Here is a 22,725-nt window from a genome sequence, read left to right as displayed (position 1 = left end):
CCCGTAAAACGTTAAGCGTAAGGCTCGTCCAATGAAATTTGTACACAACATCGCGTTAGCGTGTTTGTTCTCCTTGTGTTTTTTGCTCCTAGGTGGCAAGCCCTTCATACCACGCGAGCCAACAGCTCCCTACACTACCTATTACCGTTAACTTCAACACGTTTTTATGGAAGGGGAAACTGAAGTGCTTGAGGGAAAACCCCTTTAATCAGTGGGGATATAACTTGTAAACTCAACGCGGAAGGAGTTGTTCCGAGTTTCCACCCAGTGCCACAAGATGGGATCGAACACGGCTCCTCTTGCTGCGAGGCGAAATTTTTTTTTTTTTTTGAGCTTCCCCCCACCCGTAAAACGTCTGCGAGGCGAAATAGCTAACCACTCCGCCACCCAACTTACCAACAGTAGACCGGTTACGACCGTTTAAGGCTTATCATTACTGCGTAGAAATTCTGGCTTTCCTCGGATAGCTGAGTAAAACAGATTTCTTTTAATTTATTTTTGCCGCCATCTGTTGAGAGAAATCCAAAGTATTTGAAATGGCAATTTTCACAAACACCGAAATATCCCAATTTTTCATTTTTCCGATTTTCCGGAAATTTTTCCGCATTTAATTCTTCCGGAAAATTAAAAACTCTAGAATGTTCAATCTCAAATGAATATTTTATAGAATTATTTATTAAATATTAAAATTACATTATATATACATCAATGAAAAACAACGAATGAATGAAATATAATTAATATGCCATATTAATTACAAAATATTATATTTATAAAATATTATATTTACAAAAATATTATATTTACAAAAATATTATATTTATAAAAATATAATATTTATAAAAATATTAGATTTATATAAAAATGTTATATTTATAATAATTAATTAATTAATAAAATAATAATTAATAATAATGTATCGTATTTTGTTCAAGAGATGGTATTCTAGACCTGAAGTCCAGATTGAGCCAGAAATGGGGGTTAACTAATAATAATCAGCCCAAGGCCTAAGTCATCAAGCTACCTTTAAAGCCATTATTTGAGGTGGCCGGGTTACAAAGCCAAGGCGAGTGGTGGCAAGACCATCATGCCACGTGAGCCAACCGCCCCCTACACTAATTATTACCGTTAACGTAAGAGCTCGGGGGAAACCCCTTAAACCAGTGAGGAGAGAACTTGCAAACTCTACGCAGAAGGAGTTGTTCCGAGTTTTCACACAGTGTCACAAACTGGAATCGAACCCCACATATACTGTTTAATGCCATATTTACTAGCCATTTCAGTTTTCATAGAGCCGCGTAGTGGCCAATGCGAGAAACTGATAAATCGTTGGATTTTCATTTACTAAGCAGACAAGAAATTCAATAGTTTTTGTTCTTACAAACTATTTCTTGCAAAGATTATATTATAATTCATTAGCCTGAGTATTGTGTCATTAAAGACAAATGACCAAATACAGGCACCACTATTCTGTCCAACTTAGGACCGGAAAGACAGCTATTACGTTTGCTTACCAGTTAGCAACAAGCACGCAGGCCCGGACTGGCCATAGCGGATGGTCGGCGATCCCCGAGGGCCCCCGGCTCAAGGGGCCCCCAAATTGCTTATAATAAATTTTAATAATAAATAGATTTTTATTCCATAGCCACCCTCCACTGCCCGGTAAGGGGGCCCCTCTTCAGTCTCTAGCCGAGGGCCCCCAAAGGAGCCAGTCCGGGCCTGCAAGCGCAAAACCAAGCAGCAGGGAAATGCGAACATTAAGGTTTGGGTTCGTGTGATAGGTATAAAAGGACTTTGTAAACAAATAGAGGTAACCAGCGTAAAAAGGTAAACCTAAACGGTATTTAAAGTCCTTGCTGCTTGGTTTTGCGCTTGTTGCAGCCTACTTTCAAGGGCTAGTAGGTCACAGTTTGAAGCTCTCTGGCGCTCTTTTAACTCATCGTAGGAAAATGGGAAAACAACAGGCATACTTCTCAACTCACCCCCTACAACTCCTTCAAATGTTTGCTTAACCTTTTGAAACACCCTGTATAGTACGTGATTGAATTACGGAGAAAATCGAAGGGTAATATTATCAAAATGTATTATAATTATAGCACGGTTGGCAACGCTGTCGCCTCCTCATACTTAAAGGGGAACGGTCAAGCTTTAACCAGTTAGATAGCCCAATAGCCCATTAAAAACTAAAATTTATGGTGAAAACTGCGTCAAAAAATATTGAGTGGTTAATTTTTAATAAAATAAAGAAATTTCGGGAAATCGAAAAGCGTGCGTCCGCCGCGACACCTGGTAAGAAGTTGGTGAGACAGAAAAACAACGTAAAAGCGCGCGCTGCTGAAGACGCAAAAAATATGTTTTGCACGCACGGCGCGTTCCAGTTATAAGAGACCTAAGCCTAAATTGCGCGATTTTAAAAGTTAAGATAGTTCGCAAATCGCTCATACGGGGTTAGGGGCGCTCGCGGCAACCCCTAAGATGGCGGCGAAAATTCAAACCCAAACACTAGCTATTTTTTCAAGACAAAAAAAAGTACGTCTTGTTAATCTTTTGATACGGAAATATGGCCATATTAAAAGAAGGAAAGCACTGTAGCAGAAAACCGTAGGATGACTGAAGAAACAAAACACATCCTACCATCAGCTATGACATAATTATGATGGCAAATACTTGTTCTGGTTTTAAAATTGTTCATATATAGTAATTATTTCACCGAAAATTCTCGCTTATATAATTAGTATAAAATTTGGCTGTAAAATGGAGTACAATTTTGGCTATTTTTTTAAGAAACATTTTTAACGTTGTCCGGTTTTTTGGGATAATTTATTTTCCATTTGCTCTGCTCGATGTCAATTATGCCAGGAAACTCTGCCCACAATCATCGCTAGGTGATCGCAACGGTGGATGTAGTTTGTCCATGGAGGCGCCCATGTTTTGGCGAAGAAAAAAGGTCTATATGAAATCAGAAGGAAAGTAACGGAGTCCTGCGATATTGGCCAATGAAACGATGAAATATAACCTTCTTTTGGTTATTGCCAGCTTACTGTAGAAACACACACATATAGTTATATATATACGCACTGTTCAGATCTTATGGGCTCGAGACACTAAAATCCTTTTACGTTGGCCATCAGAAAGGTTATACTCCCCGCATTTCTTTTCCCCGACTACGTTACGGGAAAGCCAGGAATGGTCCAGCACTGTGCAGCCCATCGGCGCGTTCCACTTCCCGTATAATTCATAGTTGACAGCGTCGACGCACGGGGCCCATGATCGAATAGGAACAATGGACAGAATGCGAGCGGCCATTTCCTCTTTATGGCCAAAGGTCATTCCGATATTTCTATCGTGACCCCTCGCCCTCCCCCCGTTTTCCCCTTTGGCCGGTTCCCCTCGTTCGTAGTCATTCGTGGAGACCCCTCCCTGGCTTCAATATAAACGATTTCTGGGTGGCTTGCGTAATAAATGGTGGAATTATTTGTGAAAGGTTTTATGACTGCAGGCGTTTTTCGTCTTCATTATATCACCAGTAGTTCCGACACCCCAACCAAATGGGGTGACCAGACCGAAACTGACCAGCGTCTACCGTGTTTATTGACTATTTGATAGAATCGCTCGCGTACGGTGGTGGAAAATTATGTCACTTTAAAAATACGTTGAAAGAATATTGGTTTTTGAAAGTGGTTATTTATAAGCTTATGTGTACAGATTTCAGAGATTTTGGTGGTCAAATTTCTAAACTTAAATCAGAAAATTAATTATCGGTGCATTAGTAACTTAATAACAAAAAGTATGACAATTAGCATCATTGAATTGATCTTCAAAGTAATTGGACAATCATGGTGTCTATAAAAGGCGAAATAGGCGAGGTGATTTCCACCGATTTTGCTGAAATTCGGGGGATAAGAAGACCTTTACGTAAAATGAAATTTCCCAAAAGGGAAAAATTCAACAAGCTTTTGTTTGCAGATTAACTTGACGAAGTTAATCGATGATAACTCGACGGACCAAAATGTATGCAGATTAACTTGACGAAGTTAATCGATGATAACTCGACGGACCATGAATGTTTGATAGTCAGTGGCTAGCCACAAGGAGATAACTTAATGAGGCGGAGACTGAGATATAATTAAAATTGCATCTTTATTTAGTTAGCTGAACAAGATTCAAAACGGAACTGAATATTTACACTTAAACATTTATATTTATATACAGTATTAAAAAACCATCTTTTGAATTAAAGCGTACATGGTACGTCGTCATAAAAAACAACCATAAAAAAACTAGAATCTCGAACACTTTAGTTTTGCCATGGCAACAAAAACAAATATTTTTATAACTTAAAACCTACATTTCCCAATGGAAATTAACATAATAATAATATACAACTTAGTTTCTTTGCAAGTCCATATTGGAACTGTCATACTTATTGTTACTTATAATCTGGGTCATACAAATGAAACATGTATCTTTACAGGTTCAATGTAGATTCTATTTCCGCCAAAACACATCATCCTTCAAGAGTCAAGATCCGGGAAAATATGACGTGGCAAAATGCTAAATTTGGAATATAGTTTGCCTAATAGTTTAGCTAATCATAAAGATTTTTAATTAAATTTCAATAACATATTTTAAAATAATTCATTTATTTTGTACAAAACAAAATATTTAAGAGATACCTATCTACATATAAATATGTTATTTAAGTTTTTCAAAAGTCTATTAGAGAATTACATAAAATAAAGCTAAAATATTTGACCAAAAATGTAAATTTTTTGTAGAGAAATAGTTGAAGAACCCCATTTCAGTTTTAAATTTATCGTGGAACCATCGCTTGAAAAAAATTATTTAATTTTTTTCTGCTAAAATTAATTCTATCATAGCGTAGCTCAAAATCTTGTGGAGCCCCTGGAATTTTAAATGGAGTCTGGATCCCCATTAGAGAATTACTGGCTTAAGTTATAACGTTAGGAAAAAACACACAAACACGTAAAAGGGCCAATTAATTAATTCTGATTAAAATAAATTTTGTAAAAGGTACAGCCAATCTAACCATTTCAGTCAACAATCAAAATGTCTTTAGGTCAGGTCGCATTCGAATTGGGTATAGGTTATTCCGTTCAATTTGGTCCACTTTGTTTCCTCTCGGGGAGAAATCATCCAACCGGGCGGAAGAAAATAACGCGTCCCTGAGGAGATTTTTAGATCCACTATGTACGGAACCCCGGTCCCGGTGCCAGGGTCGGGGATGGAGGAAAAACCCAGTCCGAAGTTGTTGGGCATGAGTCATGAACTGTTTGGAGTTACGATTGCCGAAACTATTCTCTTTAGGCGCGGGATATAAAAGATAGTTCGCCTTCCCCGCCATCGCGACTAGAGCAAAGAGTGCAAAGCGAGAAAAAGAGAAATAACGTCTAACGTCATAGGCAATAAAAATCAGCGGGAAGGTCTACAGACCATTCCTTCTCCACTTCATTTTACACCCTCGTTCTCCTTAGTACCTATTTTGGACGATAGAGGGACTTCAACGCCTCCCCGACCGTGGACTCTCTCTCTATATATACGCGGAATTATATATGGTAGGCGGCCCTCGTTCAACCATCATGCATCATCATTTGGATCGGAACAGTAAGAGAGGCGAATGTTTCTCTTTCTTACATTCTACTTTCCGAGGGTTTATTTTATATTTCGTACAGCCGTTTCATCCCTCAGATTTCCGCACGTAGCAGTCGTAGGGTGCCGGATCGTAAAATCAGGTTATTTGTATGACCATATACTATTATAGCGACTCCGTACGGTCGTGAGTGGAACTATTCTTATATTACCTTTTTATACGCGTCTTGTGACTTAGAAAAATATACACGCCTGATTTTTTTTGGTAATATTGACTTTTTGAGTTTAATGAGGAAGATGGATTAAGGGGTTTTCCCTAGAGCTCTTCGGTTTCCCCTTCCACAAAAACTTATTTAGGTTAACGGTAATAGTTAGTGTAGGGAGCTGTTGGCTCGCGTGGCATGCAGGGCTTGCCACCACCCTCCTACGCGTAACGCATTGTAACCCGGCCACCTGATTTAATTGCTTCAAAAGTCGCTGAATAACTTAGACCTAAGTTGGGTCCTTTCATATTAGCCTAGCTGATTACTAATATTATTATTAGTGTTGTAAGTCGGAAAATTTTACGGAAAATTACCGAGGCCTTTTTTCCGGAAAATTTTCCGTATTTTTCCGAAAAATATTAAAAACGTTTTCATTCCATGATTTTTCTAATATATTGTTTGCAAATTTAAATAAAGCGGAATTTTCACCTCATTTTTTCGAATCTAAAAGTAAAACTAAACCTATAGACTAGTTTAAACTGGTTGAAATGTAACACTATTAATGTTTCGTAGGATGTTTACTGATATTAGTCATTTTAAATCGATAAAAAGTTTAAAACATTAAAAACCCTTGAAAAGTAATTTATGTTTAAATTTTTTATTTTTCCGATTTGCGGAAAATTTTCCGCAATTCGGAAAACTTTCCGGAAAATTTTCTGGAAATTTTTCCGCATTTTATTTTTCCGGAAAATTAACAACCCTAATTATTATGGTGGGGCTACACAAAATTATGGGGTTTTCAGGTTGGGGTTTAACCTAAGAGGATTACGGAATATACTGGGTAGGTAGGCTTGGCAACGTTAAACCATTGAACTTAATACAATATAGACATCTACAATAGTTTGAAGTTTTGAACTAGTTGTTGGCACGCCCAGGGCCGTCGAGACCGGGCCCAGGCCCCGGTAAAATATCAATTTCAGGCCCCAAGAGAGCCGTTACTATATTGGAGATAGCTATACTTTTTAGGAGAGAAACCCGGGATAAGTATATCTTGTTTATTCAATCTCTGGCACCTGGGCTACTCGGGCCCCAGTAATTTGTACCGGCTTCCCCCTCTCTTGTCGGGTCTGGGCACGCCACGTGTTTTTATAGTGTTTACAATGAAACAAGGAAAAGCGTTCAGTTTAAATTTCCAAGAACACAACTATACTGTTTTTCTTCGAAAAGTAAACATTCACTTTCCCACACTAATTAAAATCAGTTTCCACTACAAAACCAAAAAAAAACCCGTTACTATTTCTTATTTTGAATGACGAAATTATATATACACGCATATATGTTAATCTAGTAACACTGCCTGCCGTAATATGGCGCTACAGGCTTGGGCAGGAATCCATACCTCTACTTGGAATGCTTATCGCGGCAGATTTTCGTCTCGATGTGGCTGACGGTTTTTTAACGTCACTATAGGGGTTTTTGTCACAAGAGATGCTTTTTTTCCTTTATATGATGTCAAGTCTACGCGTTGCCTACTTTATTATTAGGGTCCATGCATGGAACATTTCTTCAATTAATTTGTAGCATTTTAGTTCTGCAATTCTGCCCACTAGGTTCTCTGGTATCTGGACCCCGTTGCCTAGGAAACCGCAAATTTTCAACTTTCAAATATAGGTGGGTTGGTGGAGTGGTTAGCTTTTTCGCCTCGCAGCAAGGGGAGCCGTGTTCGATCCCAGCTTGTGGTACTGGTTGTAAACTCGGTAGAACTCCTGCGTTGAGTTGGCAAGTTCTCTCCCTACCGGTTTAAGGGGTTTTCCTGAGATCTTCGGTTTCCCCGTGCGTAAGAACTTGTTAATGGTAATAATTTGTGTAGGGATCTGTAAGCTCGCGTGGCATGAAGGACTTGCCACCATCCTCCTACGCTTTGTAACCCGGCCACCTGAATTAATGGCTTTAAAAGTCGGTTTATGACTTAGGGATAAGGTGGTGCCATGGGTTATTATGATATGATTATTATATGGTGTTGCAAAGTTCAACCTATTGCATTATAACCAATTTGGGATGTAATTTACATTTTTTTTTAAATCTTTAAATGAATTGAATTTTCAGAATTTAAGGAAAAGAAAGATTGTGAGACATATATTTCATTAATTAAATTGCTTTTTTATAAATTTGTTAATTTGTCCGAATGGAAAAGGATCCGCCTAATTTTCTGAAAACCGTTTATTAGGTTCAGAGACATCTTTTGTGAAACAGAAGCAATGAAAGCCGTCGTTGCGTCGATAAAATGTACCCCCTTGTAGGGTGGCATGCAAGAGCCTATATAATAACGTAGGCAAAGTTCTACGTCAATCCATACGTAGCTATCAGTAATTATTTCAATTAACTGATACACTTTAAGAAACATAAATGGCTTTTACGAAAAATATAAAATTATTTACGATTTCAATTTTCAATCATCATAGAGGAAATGAAATAAAATAACCAAAAATAAATTAATAAATATGCCTAGAGTACAGATATGGTTGAATCTGAATTACAACTCTATACAACAGCATCTGCAACTGAAATAATGAAATCGAAGTTCAAACGACGTCCTTTGAATCAGATCGACCTCATTTTTCGACCAACAAGGACAATGAACTATAAACTAACCAAAAGGAAATGAACACCGGTGCTGTTAGGATACTAAATGCCGCGACAATGGTAAAAGGAAAACCCCACGCGCCAGACAAATTAAAAGAAAAGGTTTCCACACTTAAGTGGACACTCGTCCCAAACGCGACAACAAGTTCATTTTAGCCCTGGTTCGAGTGTCAGGTAACCTCATTCGAAACGAACGACATTTCCCAAAAAGGTCGTTCTATTTGACCGGGTCACGAGACTGAATGAGAACTACCAATTTGGCTACTTTACGCCCGTGGATAATAGTTTGTCTATTTTTTCCGGGGAATAGGACCCCCCGTTTTGGCACCGCGATAGTTAAGTACATCGCGGTTGCAATTGTCCCCGTACGCGCGTGCCGTGTATCCGGTACGCGGATTTTGGCCACGCGCGCTCTTTGGAGGTCAACAAGCCGTGACCATCGAGGAGTTTCGGGCATTCGGACAAACCCCCCCCCCAGCTGGGTTATTTATAAAACAGCTCGGATAATCCGGTGGTTTATTATATTATCAAGTCGAGGTAGTGAAATCAGTTCCCGAGGCGTTTTTCGCGAAAGGACTGATAGTAAGTCATACTTCCGTTGGGATATGTATTTGTTTCCTATACCATGAACTTTGATTTGCTCGGCAGGAAGTCAACAGTAGAGAGAGCCGCTCCGTTGGGCCTGACGGTGCCGGCCACTGTGCAGGTGTCAAGAACGACGCGTGTCCTCCGAACAAAGACTCTCGGCTGGAGATATTTGCCAAAATCCATTTGTACCGGATTGAATTCAACCTCTTGAAACAAAGACTTGTTATTGTTTTGATTGTTAATATATATTTGAAAAAATAATACACCGGTAAGTCACGGAAATGTGGTTACCTTCGGTTATAATATTTACTTTATTTGAACGGAATGACAAAACCGTTGGAAATAAATTAAAGAAATGACTGTTAGGTTAGCTTTTATTTTTTTCAAGTTTTGATGAAGGACGGTTTATAATCAAGAATGTATTTATTTACAATAAGGGATATTTTTTAGTCTTGCTCGCAATCCCCCTCATGAGAGTAAAGGCCCAAACACACATACGGTTCTCAAGCGATTTCGCCTGCGAATTTTCGCGCACGCGCCCATGCGCCATGACTTCCATTCTATTTAAGTCACGCGACGCGATGCGATTTGCTAGCGAAATTTCACGCGCGAAGGCTATGTGTGCATCCGTCTTAAGCTCTTGGGTTGTATAAAACTGACGTTTTCGGAAGTGATTGTGTCCAGGGAAGACTAAACCATTTTGACCGACGGTCATCGCGAATAGTTTCATTATCTATAAGCAGAAATACGTAAATTGTTCATATAAAGTAAAGGAATAAATTATTTATATTGAACTTATTAATTACCATGGTATAGTATACTAAAAAAACAATGAAACTGGAGAAGATCACACGGTATAAATTTATTATTTGGAATTAAAGAACATAAAATTTGTGTAAAGAACTGTGATTTGACAAATGGTATTGCGAAACATATTTGGGAAAATGACTCTCACTCGATAAAATGAGATGATTTCAAAATTCTGAGGAGAGAATCAAATTGGTATAAGAGTAAATTCTTAGAAGGCATGTTTATTCGAAAAAAGGGTACTTTAAATTTAGATAGAGGCTGTTCAGAAATAACTAACTGGGGTCTACTAAACGTTTAATATTAAATTTTTATTGTATTATTTCTTCCATTTGGTATCTGTTTTGTTTCACGTTCTTTCTTTTTTTCACACATGCGCCTCACGCGACATGCTTTAAAATCTCGTGTTTTTCAAATTGATATTAATAGGCTAACAAGTGGATTGATAAAGGGCCACGGCTCGAAACGCCCCCAAATAATAAATTTATACCGTGTGATTGTTCATTGTTTTTTTAATAAATCATTTGTTTCCATTCTTTCTTCGTTTTCCTTATAAAATCCTTCGTTTGGTGCTTTCAAAGGCCAACTCATCAGGTTATTCAGTTTGTAATTTAAGATATTATCGGTTAGTTAGATAATATTTTATATTCCTAGTACCAAGCACTCTTATCTCAATTAGTATCTGATTCATTATCCCAAATCAAAATAAACAGTAATTAAAATTTCGAAAGAAATTTAATCGGGGGCTATGTAAAATGGATCATTGTGAGTCATCTGAAACTAACTCAGACCTTTTGTCTGAGGGTTTAAACTAAATCTGGTTTGCATTTTGCACCTTATCAACTGATCTGATAATAACTGAGAGTAAATTCGGTTAATCTGATACCTATAAAGTAGTTATTAAATCGGTTCAGATATTAGCCCTGATAAAGTTTGATTTATTTACGATAATGTGAAAATTAAAAGCATTAATTTGGAAACAAAAGGGTTACGATAAATTAAGTAAAATACCTTATCATAAAAACTTGTAGAGGTTGACGGTTATAGTTAGTGTAGGAAGCTGTTGGCATAAAGGGCTTGCCACAACCCTCCTACGCATTGTAACCCGGCCACCTGTTTAATGGAATTATAAGTCGCTAGATGACTTGGGGCTACCGTGGTGCCTTGGGTATTAGCTTAGCTGATTATTATTATTATTAAGAAGGTTAATCATTTTGAGTTTTTTAGAACAAAATTTAATTTAACTAAAAATGAGTACTTCTCTTAATTCATTCAGAATTAGCTTAAAACAATTTGTAAAAAATAATATTTTTAATTAAGTAATTAATCATCAAACAATATATATATTTTATACACGGTCGAAATAACTTTGTGATCCACAAATTCCCCCTAAATACAAGCCCTGCTTAGGTAGGGGTAATATGCTGTGCGCAGTTTTTGTCTACTGTTTGTTGTAAAACTAAAATTATTGCACAATAAAGAAATAATAATAATAATAATAATATATTTAAAAAAAATTGAATTTCGTGTAATCAGACCTATTCAACCCAAAATCAAGTTTACAACACAATGAAAATAACCTTACGTAAAAATTTACGAATGTCTATATCTTTATCTATAAAAAAAAATCGCCCCGGGAAAAAGGGGGTATTTATTCCATTTGGTTTGATGTTTGATCTTAAATCGGTGCATCGTAAAAACCGTGAGGAGGTAATGTCATTTCGCTTTTAAAAAAATATCTTCTGAAATATATCTATAGATTTTTGAAAGAAGGGTATTTCCCTCCGACTTTGCGGTAATAAAACCGGGGAAGTTTCACTTTCCAGTTGCAACCCCGCACTCCGACTCAACTCTCCAGAGCTTCGTGTGATCCGAATTCGAACAGGGTTTGTAATTGGTTCGTAAAAGGGCTCCGCCGTAATAAATTTCGCTTTACGGGATTTCTCAGCTATCTTTTCCATCTCATTGACTATCTCGCGACATTTTTAACCCTGCGCCGAGATGAATACCTTTCCGATGTGGGTTTTGAAATGCTGTATATCGTAGCCGCTACGCCAGCGAATTTCCTAATAAGTTCATTTGTTTTATTTAATCCATTGCACACCTTTGTTTCTAATGAAAATCGTATTTTTTGTAATTACTGGGTGGGTAGTTTTCGGTTAAGCAATAGCCTAACTAATATCCCATAACCAGAAGTATTGTGACAGCTAGGAGCAACAAACACAGCACCCCACACAAGAAGAACGCAACCCGTCAAAAGTCGTGCATTTTCTTGTGTACAATTTTCATTGGTTAGACCCTTTAGCTCCTGCTGCCGTCGGAAGGGGAAAATTCGGAAATTGTCTTCCCCCCCGCCCGTAAAACGTTCAGCGTAAAGGTTCGTCCAATGAAATTTGTACACAACACTGCGTCAGAGTGTTTAAAGGCTAGCTGCGTTCTCCTTGTGTTTGTTGCTCCTAGATGACCGTAACTATGCCATTTTAATATCCGAAAAAAACCGTATAAAGATTGGTAAAAAATGGTAAAATTAGTTTTTACCATAAATTTATAACATATCTATTGCGACAAAAGTATCCTTTAGGCCATTAACACGAAACACGAACATTCGCAGGATCGACTGATATTCTAACGGACGTAAATTTCCAGACAAATCACGGATGTCGAACTTGACTAAAGATGTAAAATGTAAATATTACTCTGTGTAGGGTTATGTACTTATTTATAAACCATATTTTATCAATTTAATCGTCTAAGAAAGTCACACTGAAGTCCTTCTTCACTCCACAGTATGTTTTTCGTCTTTGTAAAAATCAACGGACGCATGTAGAAATTATTATTAATAATTAAATATTACATCAGGGTACATTTTTCACGTCGAATAAATTGAAGCCGTAATCGAGATTCCTATTGAAAAATTCATCGAGTCTTCAAAGACCCACATTTTTCATTTCCACGTTAGAGGTTGGATACTTCTCGTCAGAGAAATATGATGCACTTTTGTTACTACGAGAATCAAACGTTATATAAAAAGGGAGGGAGGGGGTAGGATTCCCAAGACAGAAATGGCAAGCCACTTAAAATCCTAATAGGAGAATAAAATTGCTCTCCCTCGATAGTATAACCGTAGAGGAGAATTCATGCCGCAGCATGTAGGCTCAACCCCTTTGCGCGATTCGGCGTTTTTATTGCTCGGCATTTCGTAAAACGCGTTTTGCATATATTCGTCTCCGGCTCCGATTTTGAGCCCCCTCTCGTAAAAACCCCGGCAAAATTTAAAGCCTATGGGGAAACATGATGGCAAGAATCTTTGATATTTCCAAGTTACGAGTATAGAGTAATAGAAACACGCCTAAGGCAACAGTTTTTAGGAGAAGGGGGATAATTCAAGCCTCGATGCTTTTCATTACTTTGATCTCATGGAAACGATTTTGTTCCAACGGAAGTTGTCCTGGGAGGTATAATCATATGGACGTAAATAATCTCGTTACAAAGCTAACGTTAGTTTTTAATCAATTATTTTCCAATGACTTAGCACACTGCACTTTGTCCTTGTATAAAATTATAAATTAGGGATATTCTTTAATGTTTGGCCCTGGGTGTCAAGCGAGTAAGTACTAATTTTTCGGTGTATTTTTGTGTTTTGTTTAGTGCTTCTAACCGAACTCGTTATCTGTTAGACACAACAGATAAACTGCAAATTTTGGTATCCGATAAGTTAGCAGATTTTCGAATTTTCAAATCAATCTACAGATACCAGTCAGTGCTTATCCGAACATATTTTAAGTCACTCGATTGGTATCTGTTTTTTAATTTGTGTCTGTTATCCACGATAGCCACAGTTGATCAGTTCGTTAGGCTTTGCTTATTTAATTTTTAAAAATATCCAATTGACAAAAATAAACAAATAAAAAACATAATTATAACTCTTATCTCAATTGGTAGACAGATATTGGCACGCGTATCTGTTTTATTATCTAAATTTAAAAATCCGCAACTGTTCAGATAGATAATTCAGATAAAGAAATAAGATCATACCTGATCTGATAAACTCAGATATCTATTTATCTGTCTGATTACAATCTGTTGCGAGAAACAACAGATTGCCAGTTTCAAATAGAAATTAGAAGCACTAGTTTTGTTCTAGTTACGCTTTGAATTTCTCTAAAAAGACTAACATTTTAACCACACTTCATTTACTACATATTTCATTGCTGGTGTAATTTTTGACCTTTTCATTGTTGTTAGAAACAATTAAACCTTTTAAGAATTTCTTTTAGCCATTAATAATTAATTGATCCCATAATTTCATGTTTTCCAAAGTTAACCCACAATATCATAAAAAAATGCTTTAATGTCATCCAAATTTTATTCAAATTGATTGATATTTATTATGTTTTCCAGCACACTTTTTTAAATTGGAGCGATAGAAAATCTTTTCATTTCAATAAAATATTGGGCAAAAACGTCTATATTATATACTAGCTTTAATACCCGGCTTCGACCGGGGTCTTAGTTGTAATGAATTAGATCTGATTTGTACGTAAGAAAGGTAAACGCTGTAGCAAAAACGCAACACGCGTAGCAAAAAGTCCTGAACTACTTAAAAATCGAAACTCCACCTCCCCTTCTACGAAGTTCCTTTCTTTCACACTAACTCCTCTTCTACGAATTGCACACTAACCTGTTAAAAAAGTTTAAAGGTCGGGACAGGCCGGGCGCAAGGAACTCATGAGAGGAGATAAGGGAAGCAAAGGGGTGGAAGTCGAGAATAAAAATTGAAAGCCGAGACCAGCCGGAAAAATAGATAAGGGAAGCAAAGAGGCGAAAGTCCAAAGTCGAGTAAAATAAAATTGAATTATGAATAAAATAAAATTAGATTAATAACCATGTCAGGTATTTGGAATTAGGCGCGTTTAGTTGGAAATCAGACCTTGAACATTGATTTAAAATTTCAAAGCTCTAGAGCTAACCGTTCTCGAGTTTTTAGGAACATGACATACAAATACATAAATTAATAAATAAAAGGACAAACTTTAAGACTTATAGTTATAGCATATGTAACATAATTACTCATAAGTATGCCACTAGCTCTATTTCTTCACTAACGGTTTGATTCACAGATATTGCGTCATCCGTACCCTACGTAATATTTGACGTCATATTTGACGTCATCGAATCTCAGATGCCGATAATGCCGTCGTATAATTAGGTCTACGTCTGATAAACCGACGGCCATTATTTTAGTAAACAAACCGGTTTGAACAACCAAGGCTAGGAGCTAAAATGAACTACAATTAAGTGTCGAGTTCTGTTAATGTAATTAATTTGCAAATTAATGAAGTTCTCGGAGACTTACGTTCTAAAATAAATTTGATTTATCAAATAAAAGAAGCAGGTTTATTGGAGAAAATAGTTGAAATTCAGGTTGAGCTTTTCTGGCGCATCTACAATTAAGGTTGGAGTCTTTGCAGATTCTTTTGAGCCTAGGCTTAAGTCTTCTAGGCTTGATGTGGGTTTTAATAACGCTGGTGGAATATCCCACTTCGACGGAAAGCGATCACTTATTGGTCATTTTCCCCAACCTTTTATTTTTCTAAATTACTCATAATTTAACTTCATACGCACAAACCGAACGAGTTTATAAATTTCAATAAAGCTACATTGGGCTGACTAAAATTCCGACGCAAAAAATTCCTTCTCAATTTAGAGGTTTTCCATTGGCTTAAATAAATATGTTACTAGCCAATAGTGTGACTCCCAAAATTACTAGGATGAATAAAAAGGTTAAAATCTAACGTAGTCCACCTTTTTACTGGTTCGTGGTGAAACAAACCGTTAGTGAAGATTTTTGAATGGAATAAAGGTACAGTGGCATACTTATGAGTAATTATGTTACATATGGTTATAGATTATTTGTTAATAGCTGTTTCCATAAAGTGTAAAATGTTTTTCTCCGCGTCACGAGCTCAAGCTTTTAAGTACTTAATTGGCTCGCGCGTTCCCCACGTGCACTTCAAATTCCAAAATCTTTTTCGGCTCTAGCACGTGCTCTCTATCTTCAATAGCTATAGCTAGTGACGTAGAAAAAACATTTACACGTAACCTCCCGTATTTTACAGAAACATCAACGTCGTGAGTCACGTGAACATTTTAGACGTTTTACTGTACCGTTTGTGCTTCGGAGTCCAATATTTAATCACTTCAAGATGACGCCATATTTCGGTCGAGCTTACGTGAAACGTCATATAATATATTTATAAATAAATTAAAATACTGATAATTATAATTTTCCAACTCAACAAGTCGAGACAGAGGTATGACAAATTATTATATATCTAGCAGCGTACTTGTTAAAAAGCGTGAATACTTGTTTGAAATTGAAATACGCAAAGAGATTCATTTGCGGTGCAAGCGGGCTCACGAAGAAATAAATAATTATATTTCGACAACACTCATACCTATACATAATATCCGTTTTAGTATTATACGTATCGACATTTTTAATTCGTCGTGTACCCTGGATTAGCGAAAGGTGTTCAATAAGCCTTTCTATAAAGTAACATTGGCCTTCTGGTTTTGATGTTGCTGCTGCGTCTCGGGTGACGTATCGATGACGTTTTACTAAGAAAAGCCCTGGACATAAGGGTAAATTCAACGTGGTACCCTGATTTTAAGTATAAACTGAACTGAACTTCTACGATTTTCGTGACGAATGGGCCACATAAAAACAAGTTCAGCTAGCGTAGCTTATTTTTTGAAAAGGCCAATTTGTGTAAATTCGATTGCAAACGTACTTGATTGCGTAAGCCGGCAACTGATAGCTCGTTGAACCGATTGTAAGGAATGTTTATCCTCGAAAAGTTTGTTGTTTAAACTTCTAGAGCACTTGGTTTAACCATAAAATAATAAAAAAAGTGGCATTTATTCAAAACAAAACCCAAAATGTTTTAAACACAAACCATAAAATCGTAATACGTTTTTCCTTATATACTTATATCTCTAAATAAAGTCATTTCAAGCCATAATATTCGCTTCAAACGTATACGAATAATCTGCAAATGCACATCAAAAGCCGAACGCGTATAAAAGTCTGGCTTTAGAATGATTGCCAGCGTAAAGGCTACTTAAGGGGAGAGCGTATGAGGAATTATCTCTCCAATTTGTGTAAAAAATGGTTTTCCGTTTCGCTCGTTTCATGCTTTGGAGAGATCATTTGCATACTGCATCGCCAGTCGCAGAAACCGAGAACAAGAGCCAAACGATACTGGGAGATGGGAAAAGGGATGACTGCGCGGATGATGATGGAAGCTGAGGAGCAAAAAGAGGCTCGAGAGCAATCCAGATGGAAAAGGGGAGATTTTCCCGCGGTTTTCCACTCACGCCCGGCTGCACCTATCATATCGAGAAGGGTCTTTTTGGATTAAAAATAGCAAAGGGAATTAGATCCCTTATTTTTCTCTTGATTTGGGGAATTTTATACCAGCCTCGGCTCTATTTGATGGAAGTTGATGGACGTTCAATAATTTTTTTAACTCCTCACTTAAAGTTATAGAACGTAAAATAAAAGTCAGTATATAACATGATTTGGTTCAATGTTTAAGGAAAAAAAACGTTAACTTTTAGTGTAGAATTGGGTTTTTCAAAAATTGTTGCTCAATTTTGTTTTCTTTACAAACTGTGGCGCAGATTTAATATCTCATGTTTTCTATTTTTATCCTACCAAAATGTCTGGAACAAATTTTTTGTTTCCTTAACTATCTATAGAGTTTCTTCGGTTCCCTAAATTATCGGTACAGTCTCGCCGTTCTCTTGGTAACGAAAATTATCGATTAAATATTCTTTGTTCTTTAAATTATTAATTCAATTTTCATGGTTCCCTAAATTATCGTTTCAGTTTTCTTGGTTCCCTAAATTATCGATTGCATTTTCATGGTTCCCTAAATTATTGATTCAGTTTTCTTGTTTCCCTAAATTATCGATTGAATTTTCATGGTTCCTTAAATTATTAGTTCAATTTTCATGGTTCCCTAAATTATCGATTCAGTTTTCTTGGTTCCCTAAATTATCGTTTGAATTTTCATGGTTCCTTAAATTATTAATTCAATTTTCATGGTTCCCTAACTTATCGATTAAATTTTCTTGGTTCTTTAAATTATTAATTCAATTTTCATGGTTCCCTAAATTATCGATTAAATTTTCATGGTTCCCTAAATTATCGATTAAATTTTCTTGGTTCTTTAAATTATTAATTCAATTTTCATCGTTCCCTAAATTATCGATTCAGTTTTCTTGGTTCCCTAAATTATCGATTGCATTTTCATGGTTCCTTAAATTATTAATTCAATTTTCTTGGTTCCGTAGATTATCGGTACAGTCTCGCCGTTCTCTTGGTTCCGTAAATTATCGGTAAAGTCTCGCCGTTCTCTTGGTTCTGTAAGTTATCAGTACAGTCTCGCCGTTCTCTTGGTTCCATAAATTATCGGTACAGTCTCACCGTTCTATTGGTTCCGAAAATTATCGATTCAATTTTCTTTGTTCCCCAAATTATCGATACCATTTTCTGGGTTCCCTAAATTATCGATTGAATTTTCATGAATCCCTAAATAATTAATTCGAGTTTCTTGGTTCCCTAAATTATCGATTCAATTTTCATGGTTCCCTAAATAATTAATTCGATTTTCTTGGTTCCCTAAATAATCGATTGAATTTTCATGGTTCCCTAAATAATTAATTCGATTTTCTTGGTTCCCTAAATTATTGATTCAATTTTCTTGGTTCCCTAAGTTATGGATTCAATTTTCTTGGTTCCCTAAATTACTCATAAAAGTTTTTCTATTTCCTAAATTATCCAAAGAATTGGTTCTCAAATTTTTTAAAGAATGTTTTGTTTCCTTCATTTTCTATAGTTTTATTGGTTTCTTAAGTTATTCATATACTTTTTCCGGGGCCTTGCATTACCTTTACAGTACTCTTGGTTCTATGAATTATCCTTACTGTTTTCTCAGTTCTTTAAATTACTAATAGAGTTTTCTCAATTCATTAAATTATCCAAAGTTATCTTGGTCTAAAAATTTTTTACAGTTCCACGATTATCATAGTAATTAATTCGATTCCCAAATTTCTATAAAGGTCTCAACGCATTAAATCATTCGTCAAGTTTTATCGATTTCCTAATTAATTCTGTAGATTTTCCGTACACTAATTAATCCTATAAAAATTTCTCCGTACAATAATATGTTCCATAGAATTTTCTCCGTTCACTAATTTATCCCATAGAATTTTCTAGGTTTACTAATCTATTCCATAGAATTTTCTCCGTTCACTAATTTATTACATAGAATTTCCTCAGTTCCCTAATTTGTTTCATATAATTTTCTTAGTTCACTAATTCATTAAAATTGAATTTTGTCCGTATACTAATTTATTCCATAGAATTTTCTCCGTATACTAATTTATTCCATAGAATTTTCTCCGTACAATAACTTATTACAATATAATTTTCTCCTTACACTGAATTATTCTATAGAATTTTCTCCGTAAACTAAATTATGCTTAGAATTTTCTCCGTAAACTAAATTATGCCATAGAATTTTCTCCGTAAATTAAATTATGCCATAGAATTTTCTCCGTAAATTAAATTATGCCATTGAATTTTCTCCGTATACTAATTTATTCCATAGAATTTTCTCCGTACAATAACTTATTACAATAGAACTTTCTCCTTACACTGAATTATTCTATAGAATTTTCTCCGTAAACTAAATTATGCCATAGAATTTTCTCCGTAAATTAAATTACGCCATTGAATTTTCTCCGTATACTAATTTATTCCATAGAATTTTCTCCGTACAATAACTTAGTACAATAGAATTTTCTCCTTACACTGAATTATTCTATAGAATTTTCTCCATAAACTAAATAATGGCATAGACTTTTCTCCGTAAACTAAATTATGCCATAGAATTTTTCGGTCCCGAAATTTCTCTGATTCCATCATTTGTATAAAGAATTTTCTGATCGAATTCCAACAAATGAAGCGACGCGAAAATGTGAAAAAAACACTCGCAACTAACCCACCCGTTTAAAAATATCGAGTTGGAGGTAGGCATAGATAACTTAGATATAAAATGATATCAAAAGACGAACGATACGAGTGAGAAGCGGAACCCAGAAAAAATTGGACGCGGTGTGATACGTATGAATAATTTTACATTGCCTCGGCTAAGATATTGATGCGTTATTCATGTATCCCTTTTTCCATCCCGCAGACCTGGCCATAGATACCAGACTTACCCTTCCGAAAGAGACATATATTACCAAACAGCGTCATCTATTGCAAAAGACAAAAATATAGTAAATTTTCATCCGAGGTATTTTTGGCTCCAGAAAGAAATAAGGTGATGGGGATGTGGATGGAAGGCTCCCCAAAAACTTAAAAGAAGAGACCACAGAGAGGGAAAGATGGCTAAGCGGAAAAAGTAATATCGGATCTTTTATACCGGGTGTTTCAAAAAGTTCTGCAAAAATTTGAAGGAGTTGTAGGGGGTGAGTTGAGAAGTATGCCTGTTTTTTCCCATTTTCCTACGATGAGTTAAAAGAGCGCCAAAGAGCTTCAAAGGGTGGCCTACTAGCCCCTGGAAGTAATAATAATAATAATAATAATAATAAGCTAGGCTAATACCCAAGGCACCACCTTCGACTTTTAGAGCCATTAATTCAGGTGGCCAGGTTACAATGCGTAGGAGGCTGCAACAATCGCTAAACCAAGCAGCAGGGACTTTAAATAATGTTTAAGTTTGCTTTTTTACACTGGCTACCTCGATTTGTTTACAAAGTCCTTTTTTACCTATCACACGAACCGAAAGCTTAATGTTCGCATTTCCCTGCTGCTTGGTTTGGCGCTCGTTGCAGCCTACTTCCAGGGGCTAGTAGGCCACACTTTGAAGCTCTCTGGCGCTCTTTTAACTCATCGTAGGAAAATGGGGAAAAACAGGCATACTTCTCAACTCACCCCCTACAACTCCTTCCAAGTTTTGCATAACCTTTTGAAACACCCTGTATATCCCCGCTTGGAAAATATGCCTTCATAGTGGCCCACTTTGATATATTGACTTCTGGGGACCAACCGCTTTCCCTCTCTCATCCTGCCTTTTTCTTTTCCGCAGACGATCTAGGCCGGTATTACTTCTATTCTTCCTTTTAAAGATTGGGATATTTTTTAAAAAGTGACACTGTATATATTTATGTATAGAATGATAAAAATATTGCATTTGACATTTATGGCGATACACCTTACGTATCGGAAACAAAGACGGGCTGGATCGTCCTGTTTCAAAGGAAGCGAGGTTGCCAAATTTTAAACGACGTTTTTTAAAACAAAGAATCGTTTAAACACAGATATTGTTTAATACGTTTTAAAGATGTTTTACATGTTTAAATAATTTTAAACCAGTTAAAGTAATTTACAACAGGTTAAAGTAATTTTAAACGAGTTTAAGTATTTATAAACAGGTTAAAGTATTTATAAACAGGTTAAAGTATTTATAAACAGGTTAAAGTATTTATAAACAGGTTAAAGTATTTATAAACAGGTTAAAGTATTTATAAACAGGTTAAAGTATTTATAAACAGGTTAAAGTAATTTTTAACAAGTTAACGTAATTTTAAACAAGTTAAAGAAATTTTAAACAGGGTAAATTAATTTTAAACAGGTTAAAATAATCATAAACAGGTTAAAGTCATTTTAAGCAGGTTAAAGTAATTTTAAGGATGATAAAATACGCGAAAAAGTAGATTGGTCCATAATTAAAAGGGATAATATAAATAAATCCTAAACAAATTTGAAGAAATTAAAAAACTTACTACTAACTCGTACCCAATAGGTCTTCGAGCAAAAAACGCGAAACTCGGATCAAATAGATCTTCGAGTAATAAACTAAATTAAAATTAAATAAAATAACCAGAAATTCCAACGGTAGACCGGTTTCGTTCTATTTGGAACTCATCAGTACCGTGCGGGAAATCTGGCTGGCGACTGTTAAATCGAAAGGAGAAACTAAGCCTAAACATTAAAAATTTCAAAACGCGTTGCATATAGCTATATAAACATTTTCGTATTGTAAGATAATTGATGAAAAATGTTCTTGTAAGAATATTTTAATTGGTATACTATTTTTACGCTAAGTAAAATACGAGGTGAATCGTATTTTAAACAAAAGAGTTTGTTTTATTTATTGCTTTTGTAAAGAAAACCATACTAAAATGAAATGAAAGAAGCTAATGTACATCTATGGGAAACTACGCGAGATGGCCAAAATTGGATGAAAGAAGTTATTGGCCATCGACGAAAAATTATAAGAGAAGCTAAGGCCCATCGAATTAAAATTAAATGAAAGAAGCTAATGTACATCTATGGGAAACTACGCGAGGTGGCCAAAATTGGATGAAAGAATTTATTGGCCATCGACGAAAAATTATAAGATAAGCTAAGGCCCATCGAATTAAAATTAAATGAAAGAAGCTAATGTACATCTATGGGAAACTACGCGAGGTGGCCAAAATTGGATGAAAGAATTTATTGGCCATCGACGAAAAATTATAAGAGAAGCTAAGGCCCATCGAATTAAAATTAAATGAAAGAAGCTAATGTACATCTATGGGAAACTACGCGAGGTGGCCAAAATTGGATGAAAGAATTTATTGGCCATCGACGAAAAATTATAAGATAAGCTAAGGCCCATCGAATTAAATTAAATGAAAGAAGCTAATGTACATCTATGGGAAACTACGCGAGGTGGCCAAAATTGGATGAAAGAATTTATTGGCCATCGACGAAAAATTATAAGAGAAGCTAAGGCCCATCGAATTAAAATTA

This window comes from Leiobunum rupestre, chromosome 5, assembly GCF_980474605.1.
Source record: "Leiobunum rupestre chromosome 5, qqLeiRupe1.1.hap1, whole genome shotgun sequence".
In the NCBI taxonomy this organism is placed as follows: domain Eukaryota; kingdom Metazoa; phylum Arthropoda; class Arachnida; order Opiliones; family Sclerosomatidae; genus Leiobunum; species Leiobunum rupestre.
The sequence above is the reverse complement of the archived record's forward strand: the minus strand, read 5'-3'. Positions refer to the sequence as shown.